Genomic DNA, 13,036 nt, shown 5'->3' with positions numbered 1-13,036 from the left:
ATCTTTCAATTTGAGTCTGCCAGAGGCAGTAACAAGTCCTTGGTCGGTTCGGGGCTCTAGTAGCCGATACTTGTCCAAGGTGCCCCGCAGCGAAACTGAAAATGGAACCGTGTTTATTGGAAGTAAACTTGTTACCATGGCGAGAGAGGCCATGACGACTATAACGCAACTGACAAAATGACGTACGAAGGAAGTGCTGACGTTGTTGTAGTCGATCACGTATATACTCCACGCACTGAATGCGAGGCTTCCTGTTCTTATTTGTAGTGATCTTTAAAGCTGATAAACCAAGATGATGCGTCTGTGGGCGTGTAATATATGAGCCCGTGTGAGCAAATACAGAGATAAAAAAAACACCGTGTCTTGATATATATATATATATATATATATATATATATATATATAGTGTATGAAGAAATGGAGCTGAACGAAGATTTAACAAAATTCCTATGTAGAAAATATAAAAAGGAATTTTGTTAAATCTTCGTTCAGCTCCATTTCTTCCTACACTAAATATATAAAACTTCTAATTTCCGCACTAAGGCACGGAGTTTAGGCCCAATGGTCGTAGCCTCAACAGTGCTTTTTCTGTTGTGATTTTTGCTACCCAGGTATCGGTTATCATTTGAATTATCCGTAATAAGATAATTCATTATCTACTTCATTAATTATATATATATATATATATATATATATATATATATATATATATATATATATATATATATATATATATATATATATATATATATATATATATATGTATGTATATATATATATATATATATATATATATACACACATATATAAATGTATCCAAATATACATGTGTGTGTGGGAGTGGTTCTATAGATCTTTAGAAATATGGAGAGGCATTTAGAAGCAAGAAATAAAAACAGGAGCTTTCAAAGAATATGGCTGACTTGTAAAAGTTGTCTTCTTAAGAATCTTTTCATCGAACTTATTCGTGCACGTGACCATTAACAACTTCACCATTCCCGATCAGCGTGTTTGCTTCCATAAAGATATTGACATTTGGGTATGCGTGTATGGGGGGGGGGTTTGAACACTCATATATATACATATAAATATGCACAATTTATGAACAATTATATATAAACATACACGTATTCACGCACACATATACATACATACAAATATAGGTACATAGACATACATACACATATGCATACATTGAGAGATATAGTTGTGTGCATATACAGATGTAAGTAAATATGTGTGTGTGTGGATGGAAGCATAGGTATATATGTATATACATATAAAATAAAATAACTTAGTGGTATCACAATTATTAATTAGTTACGATCGTTTCGATAACCTGGTATTGTTATATCAATCAACGTGCTGGATCATGTATACAAAAATTTTATTAGAAGAATAAAAGTTTACAAAGTGTGAGATATTGGTTTCAGATTGCGACACATGGACAGCACTTTCGGGATAAGTGGTAAGTCGATTACGTCGATCCCAAAGCTCAACTGATACTTATTTTATCGACCTCGTGATGATGAAAGGCAAAGTCGACTTCGGCAGCATTTGAATCTTTTCTCTACAGGGGAGTATCCTTAAGAGGTAAAGAACATGCTTTGCTGATTTCTTGAATCCACTCACAATAAAATCTTCTGGAAGACACGAAGGACATCTACAGATGACAACTAACCTCACAGTCTGAAGTCACGGGAGTAGGGATTAAAGCGCTCAAAAGTGGAAAGATTGCCGCGACTACGTTGATAAATGTGAAAGAACTTACTACTGTTATCTCTCTGTACTAGACAACAAATCTCTCGCTTAAATAGACGTTTCGTCGGATGAGACCAATAGTATATGTATCGGGTTAAAAGAATAAGTGCTGGGAACGATTCGTTCGACTAAAACGCCCAATGCGGCGCTCCAGCATGGCTGCAGTCGAATGATTAATCGAAACCAATAAAAGTGTTGCAAAGGGATTTTGGTCCGAGATTTTAAGGTCGGGCTTGAGTGTGTCGGGAGTGGTTTGAGAAAGAGATTGCAGTTAGGGTTAGCAATTAAGATATTTGAACAGATTGCCAAAATTGACCCAACAACTACCCACCTCCGTACCCCAAATCACACTGGTCTAAATGTCTGTAAAAGAGGAGAAAGAAAAAGGAACAGAACAAAAATGTCACAAACAAAATGGCGTTTCTCTTACATTTGTGTTGTCATTAAACGATATTGAATTAATAAAAATGAACACGATAAACATGATGACACCATCTTGTTAACGGATGGCAGAAGAAAAAAACATAGTAAATATGGTGGAAAAGGAATGTGAGTGGCATAGTTACATGATGAAATGATATAAAGTTGTAAAAAAAACTATGTGAGGATGGAGGTAGAGGATGATGGGTCGAATTTTGTTTATGGTGATGGAGGCGGGTGAAGTGGTGATTGCTTAATAAATGGATATTTTTCTGAGAAATGACAGTTCCATTTGAAATTTATAAAATTTTGACAGTTTACATTTCTTTACATAATCTCACTTTGGTTGTACGTACGCTCAGATATACACATTTATGCATACAAACATACATGTACATACATGCTCACGTATTCAACCTGTATGTGCATATATATATATATATATATATATATATATACCCGCGCACACTGTCACAAATATAAGCAAACTATTTACCAGACCATACACATGCGTACTACCCACATTCATTGATACAAACATATAAAACGCGCGCACATACAAACCATATGAATATTCTTGCACACATGTACATCCATAAATAAAAAAACCATCACCTACTAATGCACACACGCACACACACACACACATTCAAGCATAGACAAAAGCATGGTTAAGTGGTTAAGAAGTTCGCTTCCAAACTATGCCATTTCATGTTCAATTCCTGAGTGTGACACCTTCATATGAGGTCTGATCATTACTATCGGGACTGGTGCCATATAAAAAAAAACCACAACTCATATGAATACGGTATTTAATCTCCTTCGAAATAGCCCCCATCTGTCGTTTCCCTTGATGGGAGAAGTCTCGTAATTCCTCTTTGAGGAGCAGCTGCCTTCTCAGATTCTCTTGGATTTCTTCAACATCTTGAAATCTTGGTCCTTTCAAGTGGGATTTGGTTTTTGGAAAGATGTAAAAGTCGCAAGGGACTAGATTATACACACACATGTATGTATGCATGTGCGTATGTGTGTGCGTGAGTGTGCATGCACAGTTTTGTGTCTGTATCAGTAACCCAATACTGGTGAGCAGCCGTTGTTGATGAGCTTACATCCTCGTAACTTAGCAGTTCAGCAAAAGAATCCGATAGAATGAGCACCAAGTTTATAAAAAGTACTGGGGTTGATTTGTTCGATTAGAATTCTTCAAAGCGATGCCCCAGCATGGCCACAGTTTAATTACTGGAACGAGGTGAAAGATAAATGATAGCTTTTAAGTGACGACAAGTATTAGAAAAACAGCTTCTTTTCTGTTAACCTTTATCTTGAGAGGAATACTAGAGAACCGAATTAAATGTCTTGTGCAAGCGATCGATAAAGAAAAACAACTTCAATTGTATTCTGTAACAGCAGCAAAAAAAATCAATACTTTCACACACTCAATAAGTCAGTTTGCACGTATGCTTTTGTTATTTCGAATTATTTAATAATCATATTTAATACGTGATAAATAATATCAAAAGAAATTTTATGGTGTGCTTAGACGATTAAAACTAAGAGCAAATAGTGCAGTTTGTATTTGTGTGTTACCACCATCTTTACTTTGGCAGCACTTACTGCCAATATGTCAGACAAAACGTGAAGAATACTGTGTCATGTTTATAAATGCAACAAAGGAAACAGACGACAAAAGTTTGAACAGTGTTTACGGTTTCTTGAAGGAACAAATGGAGTCGTTGAAGCAGAAGTCGACAATAGCAGACAACATTTATAAAACCTTCTTTCAAACATTACAGAACATGACAACTTCTAAGCTAACGTTTCCATACATTTTAATGTCAAAATCGCAAAACACTTAACTCTCTCTCTCTCTCTCTCTCTCTCTCTGTTTTTCCCTCTCTGTCTCTCTATCTCTCTCTCCCTTTCTCTTTCTCTCTCTCTTTACATATGTGTGTGCGTGTGCGTGTGTGTGCGTGTGCGTGTGTGTGTGTGTGCGTGTGTGTGCGTGTGCGTGTGTGTGCGTGTGTGTGCGTGTGCGTGTGTGTGCGTGTGCGTGTGTGTGCGTGTGTGTGCGTATATTTATAGGAACAGTGAATCTCAAGGAGGCGCGGGGGTTCAAGTCACGCAGCCAGTCTTCCACCTTCTTCCGCCCAGAGAGATTTTAACCCAACAAAGATTTGATTCGAAATTCACCGTTCCTAAGAAGAATGAATCATTTCAAGGTTCGAAGCTTCTAAATTCTTTTGACGGCGTCACACACACATACACACCGGAAGGGATTTAAGGCTTAGTTGACAACGGCAGGATTTGAACTCATAGCGTAAGGAACCGCAGAAAATACCACTAAACATTTTGTTTGATACTCCTAAAATTCTGACTGACATAAATACGAATTTATTGGACCTGAGATCTACAATGTCGTTCATTTAAAACATCCTTTACAGTAGAACATCTACTTCTAAATAGAAATAAAAGAAATGACCCGCTGCGTGTTTAAAATTCCCTTTCTGTCGTTTAGAATTCAAATTTTAATTAAAAATAAATATATATAAATATGTATATAGGTGTAAATAAACACACACACACACACACACACACATTGTGTTTACTTAACATACTTCATTGAAATGAAATGATCCATGAAACCAAGACAACCCCTACTGAAATTAATCTCGCAAATCATTAAAGTCTGTCTCTAATTGCAAATCTGCCAATGGCCTGGTGATAGTCTGAGCGAAGAAAAGCTCAGTCGCTTGACTTTGTGTAAATAACAATTAGTCATAAAAATGAAGACTAATCACAGCAATTGCCACGATCAGCGTTGGTTGATATGGGGAGAAAATACTATTCAAGTCACGCTCTACTGTTTTAAAAGAGAAAAGAAGATGGGCAGAGCCAAAAGCAGTCCCCTTTGATCATAAAGCTATTCACCCATACTGCTGACCTGGCTCTAAACAACATCACCAACAATAACAAATATTTAATTTCATAATTTCTGAAATACGATGAAAGACAACGGACAAATAAAATGAAAATAAAAATAAAAATAAAGCCAGCAACGGGTTTATTCCTGCCTGTTATTTATTGGCTGATCTTTTAAATTTCCTTCAGCAAGGTTAATGGTTGAGGGTTAATGTTTAATAGTTTTATTCTTGATGTTCAGATTTCAATGAAAGGTAAAGTTTTTGGTCGTCTGGGAACTTTTATAGTTTCATTCAAAGAGTTACGGGATGAGACGGAAAGGCAAATTAATTTATCAATAGCAATATTTCTTCATACAGAGTGCGAGCGTGCGAATGTGTGTGTGTTTGTGCGTGGGTGTAAGACACACATGTTAGTCTTCTGCGATATGTCATTTAACTTCTAATGCTTAATCTTTGCATACATAATTACCTACATACATTCATAAAATATAAATTTAAACATTAGAAAATTTTAACTGTGATAGTGAACTTAAATAACAATGATACGAATACATTAGTGTAATGCTTTCGAGTTTGGAGTAAAACAACTGATTTATTTTTCTACTTCCGATTGCTGCTATATCTCTCTCACTTTCTCTCTCTCTCTCTCTTCCTTACTTTCTCCTCCTCTCTCTCTTCCTTACTTTCTCCTCCTCTCTCTTTCTCTCTCTCGGTCTATCAGTCTCTCTATGCTTCTCTCTTCTGATGATGGACAAACGTCTGAAACGTTAAGACACTTTCACTTTCCATTTAAGAATCAAGCGAATACTGTATTCGTTAAACGTCTCTCCTGTTTTTATTGGTCATTGTATTTACATTATATGTGTGTGTGTGTGTGCTTTACTGTGTGTCTGTGTGTGTGTGCTTGTCTCCGCGTATGTGTGCATGTGTCTCTCTGTGGATGTAAACTTAAATATTGTATTATTCCATGTGGGTTCAGCTATTTCTGGCCTCCTAATACTTATAACACGCTCTATATCTCACAGTATTTCTGTAATAAGAGAAGACAGTATAACCTTTAAAGCGGGGACCTTACAGTGGCATTCAACGTGTAAGTGGCTTTCGTTTGTGCGGAAACTCCTTTTGTGCAATCTCGCCTTTATGCAATTTTTAAATCAGAAGGATTTACGATTCGAACCTAAACGTTATGCCGAGCCATGGTAACTGCAAATCCGTCCTCGGCTTAAACGCAAAGCGAAACTCGCCTCGACACTTTCACACTCACATATGGAAATTGATAACTGTATATTTGCCTCATCAGCGGGATTCTATAGTTTCAGCATTTATTTACGAAACATAATTTCCGGAACTAGATACAGAACGCTCAACCGAAATCCATCATGTATAAAGTTCTACAAATTACATTTACGTGTATCTTTCAAATGCCTTCACTTTGGCGCGCTGAGATCGGAAATTACTCTGCAAAGTGAAGACATTTGAAAGATACACTTAAATATCTATGTATAAGTGTGTGGTGTGTGTGTGTGTGTGTGTGTGTGTGTGTTTGTGTGTGTTGTGTGTGTGTGTTTGTGTGTGTGTGTGTGTTTGTGTGTGTGTATGTGTATGTGTGTGTGTGTGTGTGTGTGTGTGTGTGTGTGTGTGTGTGTTCTGTAGTATGTGCTTATCCTCTATCACCGTTTGTTTATGGCTCCGTTGGTTAGCGGTTCAGCAAAAGCGACCAATATATTAAATCCCAGACTTTAAAAAAAGAGATACTCGGATCGAATGGTTGGACTAGATCCGTTCCAGAGGGTGGGTTGGCATGGCCACAACTCAATGAGTGGAGCAAGCAAAAGAGGGAAAACTACTACCCTATCCAGTGTCTTCCTCGAGTCTTAAGCCCATAGGTACAGAAGTTGTTGTGTGATAAGAAACTTGCTTCTAAACCACATGGTTCTGGGTTCAGTCCCACAGCGTGGCATGTTGGGCAAATGTCTTGTACTATAGCTACGGGTCAGCCAAAGCCTTGTGAACGGATTTTGTAGACGAAGGCTGAAGGAAGCCCATCTTATATGTAGCCACAATGTGTGTGTGTGTGTGTGTGTGTGTGTGTGTGTGTGTGTGTGTGTGTGTGTGCGTGTTTGTCCCACAGCACCGTTTGGCATCCAGTGTTGGTATGTTTATGCATCCCGTAACATGGCGGTTAGGGAAATGGAGACCGATAGAATAAGTACCAGACAAAAGAAGTATTGAGGTCGATTCGGTCTAGCCCCGGCAGCAGTCTAATGACCAAAACAAGTAAACGATAGCAAGATGTGGCTGCTATTTCTAGCTGATCGATGGAATTTGTATGAGCTTAGTTTGTGATGGGGAATACGAAGACAGAGTTTGGCTTAGTGTTGGGAGGGGGGATTATTTAATTGTGAAAGTTGAGTTATTTAATGAAAGTGTTTGGTTGAATGAATTTGTGCACTCTATTCATGGACAACTTCTTCGGTTGTCAAGCAGAAAGAGACTGGTCAATACTAAATAATTAGTACCAAACAAACACACACACACACTCTCTCTCTTTTTCTCTCCCCTCTCTTCTCTCTCTCTGTCTCTTATTCTCTTTCTGTCACTTTCTTTCACTCACTCTCTTTCTCACTCACCCCCCCCCCGTTTTCCTGTTATCTCCTGTCTCCCTCTCTGTGTCTCTAGCATGTCTGTGTATCCAGCCATCTAAATGGCTGGCAAGCTAGCAAAATATCTATCTATCTATCTATCTATCTATCCATCTATCTATTTATCTGTCTGTTTATATATCTGTCTGTCTGTCTATATGTCCATCCTTCCGTCCATCCAACCATACATCCATCTATCTATCTATCTGTCTGTTCGTCCGTCCGTCCGTCTATTACCGGCCTCTTTCGGTAATAAATATAATCCAAACTTAACCTCACCAGCTGGTGGCTTGGTATGTGATATTGTGGGGACGCGTGGCTTGGTAGTTAGAGGTGATGGTTTCATAATTGTAAGATAATATTGCAGTTTCGATTCCTGGAACGGGCGAGGTGTTGAGTTCTTGACCGAACCATTTTTGTTCCTCGTTGCTCCACTTCATTCAGCTGGCAAGAATTAATATTCCAGTGGCGAACCAGTGACCCTCAAAGGAGGAATACCTAAGCTACAAAAACATGGAAACCGGCCCTATGAATTTATATGATTCAGAAAGGTGCTTCGTCATTTTTATCCTATCTCCAGTTCCGGCTATTGATAAGCTTATGACCATTTGGGATTTTATTTTTAGAATCCATTTCTAGAGATCGGTACAACAATCACGCTATCCTAAGGTGTATCTTTCTTTTCCGATTCTCTATACACCTGTCTTCGTTTTTGGTTTTTCTGTAAATTTCAACTATATATATATATATATAATATATATATATATATATATATATATATATATATATATATATATATCAGCACCACGAGAACACCGTTGTCTTCGTCTGCCGAAAAAGGCATTTTTTCCAAATACGCCAGCTAAACTAAGTTGTACTGTCTATAGTCGTAAGACACCCGCTGTTTTTGTCCTGTTATTACTATTATTGGTTTTTGTATTTATATTCGTGTGGCATGGCATCGTCCGTTTTTCTGTCCTTGTTTCGTATACATTCGATCCTTTTTCCAAGAAACGTAATGCTCGTAGCTTAGTTTTTCCTTGGAGCTGGCCTGATCGGAGCGATCTCAAGGTTAATCAGCCGAAATTGCGAGGATGATCCGGTTCTTGACTGAAGATTGAAGGCTTCGAATGTTCCGTCCGTGTTTTTTGTATCGTCTTCTAAATGTTTTACGTTCTTGTCCCAGTTTGTATTTTTCTACATATTATATATATATATATATATATATATATATATATATACCCTATTTAAGTTGTTGGATTGTAGGTATGCTGACACCCAGCCTTCAAGTGTTTAGTCGGGTTATATTGACTCAAAGAATTATTTTTACGTGGCATAAACACACACTCCTTCACACATATACACAGGCAGGAGCGCACATGCACGCATCTATGTACATACATACTGTCGATGAGATAACTACTAGAAGTTATTCACTGTGTGTTTAAGTCTAGCCATATGATCTTTTCAGATACGAAAATAAGGATATGAAAATACAGTGCATTCAGATTTATTGAAGCCTTACCAACATCGTTATGCAGTCGCAGAATAATATTGTAGCTAAATAGTCTTCTATTTCGTTCCGGAGTAAAGACTGTTTACTTCTTGTTATAATCTGAAAAATAATAGATTACAACTCTCAAGGCAGAAGAGGTGACAAGCGTATAACGACGACTATAGATTTCTTAGATGATGTCGCTTAAGACTTCACATTCAATACTTTTACACTATCTAAAGAATTATATGTTTCAAAGCAATTCATCTCCATGTATACTGCGAGTTGGAAATGATATATCTGTCTCCACTTTAAGGGATTACACAGGTTTCTGAACAGAATGGAACTAATACATTTATCTACAACCCATGGGACATAGATTTCTCAGTTAACTAGGAAATAATTCATTTACTCATAACAAAAAAAAGTCATAACACACGTTTTGTGTGTGTGTGTGTGTGTGTGTGTGTGTGTGTGTGTCTGTCTGTCTGTCTGTCTGTCTGTCTGTATGTGTGTCTGTGTCTTATTTCACCCTGAAGATAAAGAGCAGGACCTGAAATGTTCTATAAAAGTTATATATTGCTTGATGTCAGTTTATGAAAAACAGCTGATCGATAATCGATCGATCGATCGAAAACGGTAGTTCGCAAAACTGACACATCGATGTAATTGAATTAATGAAAAATATTCGAAAGACGGAAAATTGGCCGAAGGAAAAAGATTATGTTGTTACCTTTGCTTTCCATATGAAATCCTTTATTAAAATCATATGTGTATTCTTGTATGCTTCGTGTGTGATGTGTGTGTGTCGTATGAGTGTCAAGGGTCATGTGTTTGTCTGTGTGTGTGTATGAAAAACTGTTGCAGATTCTATTAACTCTTTGCCTGTCCGAATTAATTTCATAAGTTTGTTCTAAGCGTCCATGCTTGCTTGTTTCATTTCTTCTGAGTAATATAAAGCTTTCCTTCTATAAATCCTGATTACTTAGAATTGAGAATCTGTGTCGTACATAACGCATGGTCTCCAGGGAAACAGGTCCCGTGCATCACTTGATACACAGAAGGCAAAGAGAGTCAGTGTCTCTTTCCGGCTTTTATCAGAGCTGGTTCAAAAATCTGTAGCAACGGAATCATTATGCTAAAAATTCAATCAATATATTTTAAAATAAGATGTCTCTGAAATCATTTACAAATATAAATTTTACTGTATCTTCCCCGCCTCTCTCTCCCCTCTTTCTCTTTCTCACTCTTTCTTTCTCTCTCCCTCTCGATATATATATATATATATATATATATATATAATCTCGTTGTTTTCCTGAAAACATTTAGATGCTATGAATTTATTCCTTTTGATTGTCACTGTTTTTCTTTAAAATACAGATATTTTAGTTTGGTAAAATCCAATGTACTTAATGTACAACATCATTGGAATTCTCCATGTATGCATTGGATATATTTATACAGTTATTTACGAGTTCCTTTAGCATATAAATGATAAATAAATAAAAATTTGTACTTTTAGCCATTTTGCTTTTATATAATTTTATATAATTTAAATTCTATTTTTGCTATTTTATTGTGAATAGCAGCATTAAAAGACGATATAGGGCACATTACCCTTGATAGGCCGCACTAAAACTGTAATTCTGATAAATTGACCGACTATATCTAGTTCAAGTGTCCTGGTTTGTTAAGGCGGGTGACAGAATGAACTCCAGCACAGTACACCGGCTACCCTGGGACCCTCATGAATGACGGGGAAAGTGGGGGAAGGGTCGAAGGTTGTTAATGGAGAGGTGAAAGGTATGAGAGATGGAGTGATAGAGAGATGGAACTAGAGGTACATTAAGAAGCTCGTGAAGTAAACAAATAAAACTGCTTAGGTTTAATATACAAAATATATACATGTATACATATAAATAGAAAGAAAACAAAGACTAAAAATTTTCGGCTGATGAATATTCAAGTATATATATGTAGATATTTATACATTAACGGAGGGAACTTACACAGAGCACAAAGATACAAAAAATTAAAGGGCAGAAAGTATGGTGTTACATGTCCAACAACTGTTTCTGGGGGTTGGAGCTAATTCGTAATGTTTGCAGACGTAGTTCACCAAAATATGCAACCAGTAATAGAATCAACATAAACGTCTTCAAGGTGGAGGGATGAAAATCTAACATTTCAGTTCATAATGCAAGGAAATATAAAAAGTAGAATGGGTGAAATGGAAGGCAAGCAGCAGTGGAAGGAGGACAGGGTAGCTCGATGGGAGTGTGAGAAGTGTTGAAGTAAGCAAGGACAAGAAGAGATAAGCTGTCAGTTCAGAAAGATGGCGGGTGAATGAGCAGGGTATTGAGAGGAGTAGTAGTAAAAGTGGAGAGTCGGGAGATAGTTGAGAGGATAGAGTGGCTGTAAGTTGTGTGTAGGGTAAAAGGAATGTGCAAAGGTAATCTTAAGAAGGAATATTTCATAGAAATGGTGGTATTAGTAGAAGAGATGTGTTGCTAGTGTGACCAAGTTATAACTTAGGGTTAATCGTAATGAAAGTTAATCGTAATTAATGTAAAGAGAATTACATAAATTTAACAAATGATGAATGGAATCTGTGTTTACATGAGAAGATTATACTTGATGACCTATTAAGTAAAGATTGGTTGTGGCTGCGAAGAATGGCGAGCAAAATCCTTCAACACGGTTTACAGATGCCGAGGTTAGTATTGTATGGGGGAGCCTCACTGACGATGGAACAGGGAAAAGTATAGGGAATGATTTGGGATTTAAGTTCTGTATATTAGTTGCTGAAAAAGTAGATAATTTAGAAGTTGGGCTGGCGAATAAGTTCATGTGTGCTCGGTACGGTGCTTGAAATCAACGGTGCCGCCAATGTAGACTCTTACTTGATGGGAGCATGTGTTACTACTCCGAATATATGTATATATATTTTCACAAACATGGCATCCAAACACGAACATATATATAATATATATATATATATATAGAGAGAGAGAGAGAGAGAGAGAGAGAGAGAGAAAGAGAGAGAGGGGGAGTGAGACAGGTAGATACAAACATACATACATACATACATACATACATACATGCATGCATACATAGTTTCCCACGTATGAAACTCTGGGAGCGCCCTCTATTGGGTGTGCACTATCAGTAAATATAAAGGGGCAAAGTTTTCTAGTTCCCTCAGCTTTGCCTGTTGTCTTGGTATTCTGTGACGAAGAGAACTAACGAGTTCGAAATCCATTCCTTAGTCCACCAGAGGCCGTATGAAACGAACGTGCTGTCTTTAATACATTTATGCCTCCAGCGAAAATTTCTCACCACGACAAAACGCCGCGAAAATTCTTTACAGATTCAAATATCTTTTACACGCATTTGAACTGGGTTTGCGTGTGCATACTTTCCGTCTGTTGTTTGTGTTGCTATTTGCATTAATTCCGTTTTCACACCAATTCCACCTTATTCAACATTGGCCACTGCTTTATTACGCCACGGGATGAAAATGGAAAATGGAAATGGAAATGGAAACGCAGCCCAATTTTTGGCATATTAATGAAATAATTTTTATGCGAAAAGATTAGTTCACAAACGCGTACGGGCGCACACATTCATACACATACACACACACACACACACACACACACACACACACATACACACACACACACATACACACACATGCACAGAGATACCTTCATAGACTCATACACACGTATACAACACACATAAAGACAATGCATGCATAAACACGAATATACAAAATGAACACATACACAAAC

The 13,036-nt window shown here is 37.3% G+C and overlaps 1 long non-coding RNA gene across 1 annotated transcript in view; it reads left to right on the top strand.

Moving 5' to 3' along the window:
- LOC118767492 overlaps window positions 1-95 on the top strand; it is a 70,121-nt gene extending 70,026 nt beyond the window's left edge. The window contains exon 5 of the long non-coding RNA XR_005003411.1: window positions 64-95. This is a non-coding gene — a long non-coding RNA (uncharacterized LOC118767492). The remainder of the gene's footprint in view (window positions 1-63) is intronic.
- Window positions 96-13,036: the final 12,941 nt, after the last annotated feature.

This window comes from Octopus sinensis, linkage group LG22 (genome assembly GCF_006345805.1).
Source record: "Octopus sinensis linkage group LG22, ASM634580v1, whole genome shotgun sequence".
NCBI lineage: Eukaryota > Metazoa > Mollusca > Cephalopoda > Octopoda > Octopodidae > Octopus > Octopus sinensis.
Note: the sequence above shows the minus strand (reverse complement) of the source record. Positions and strands in the feature narration are given on the sequence as shown.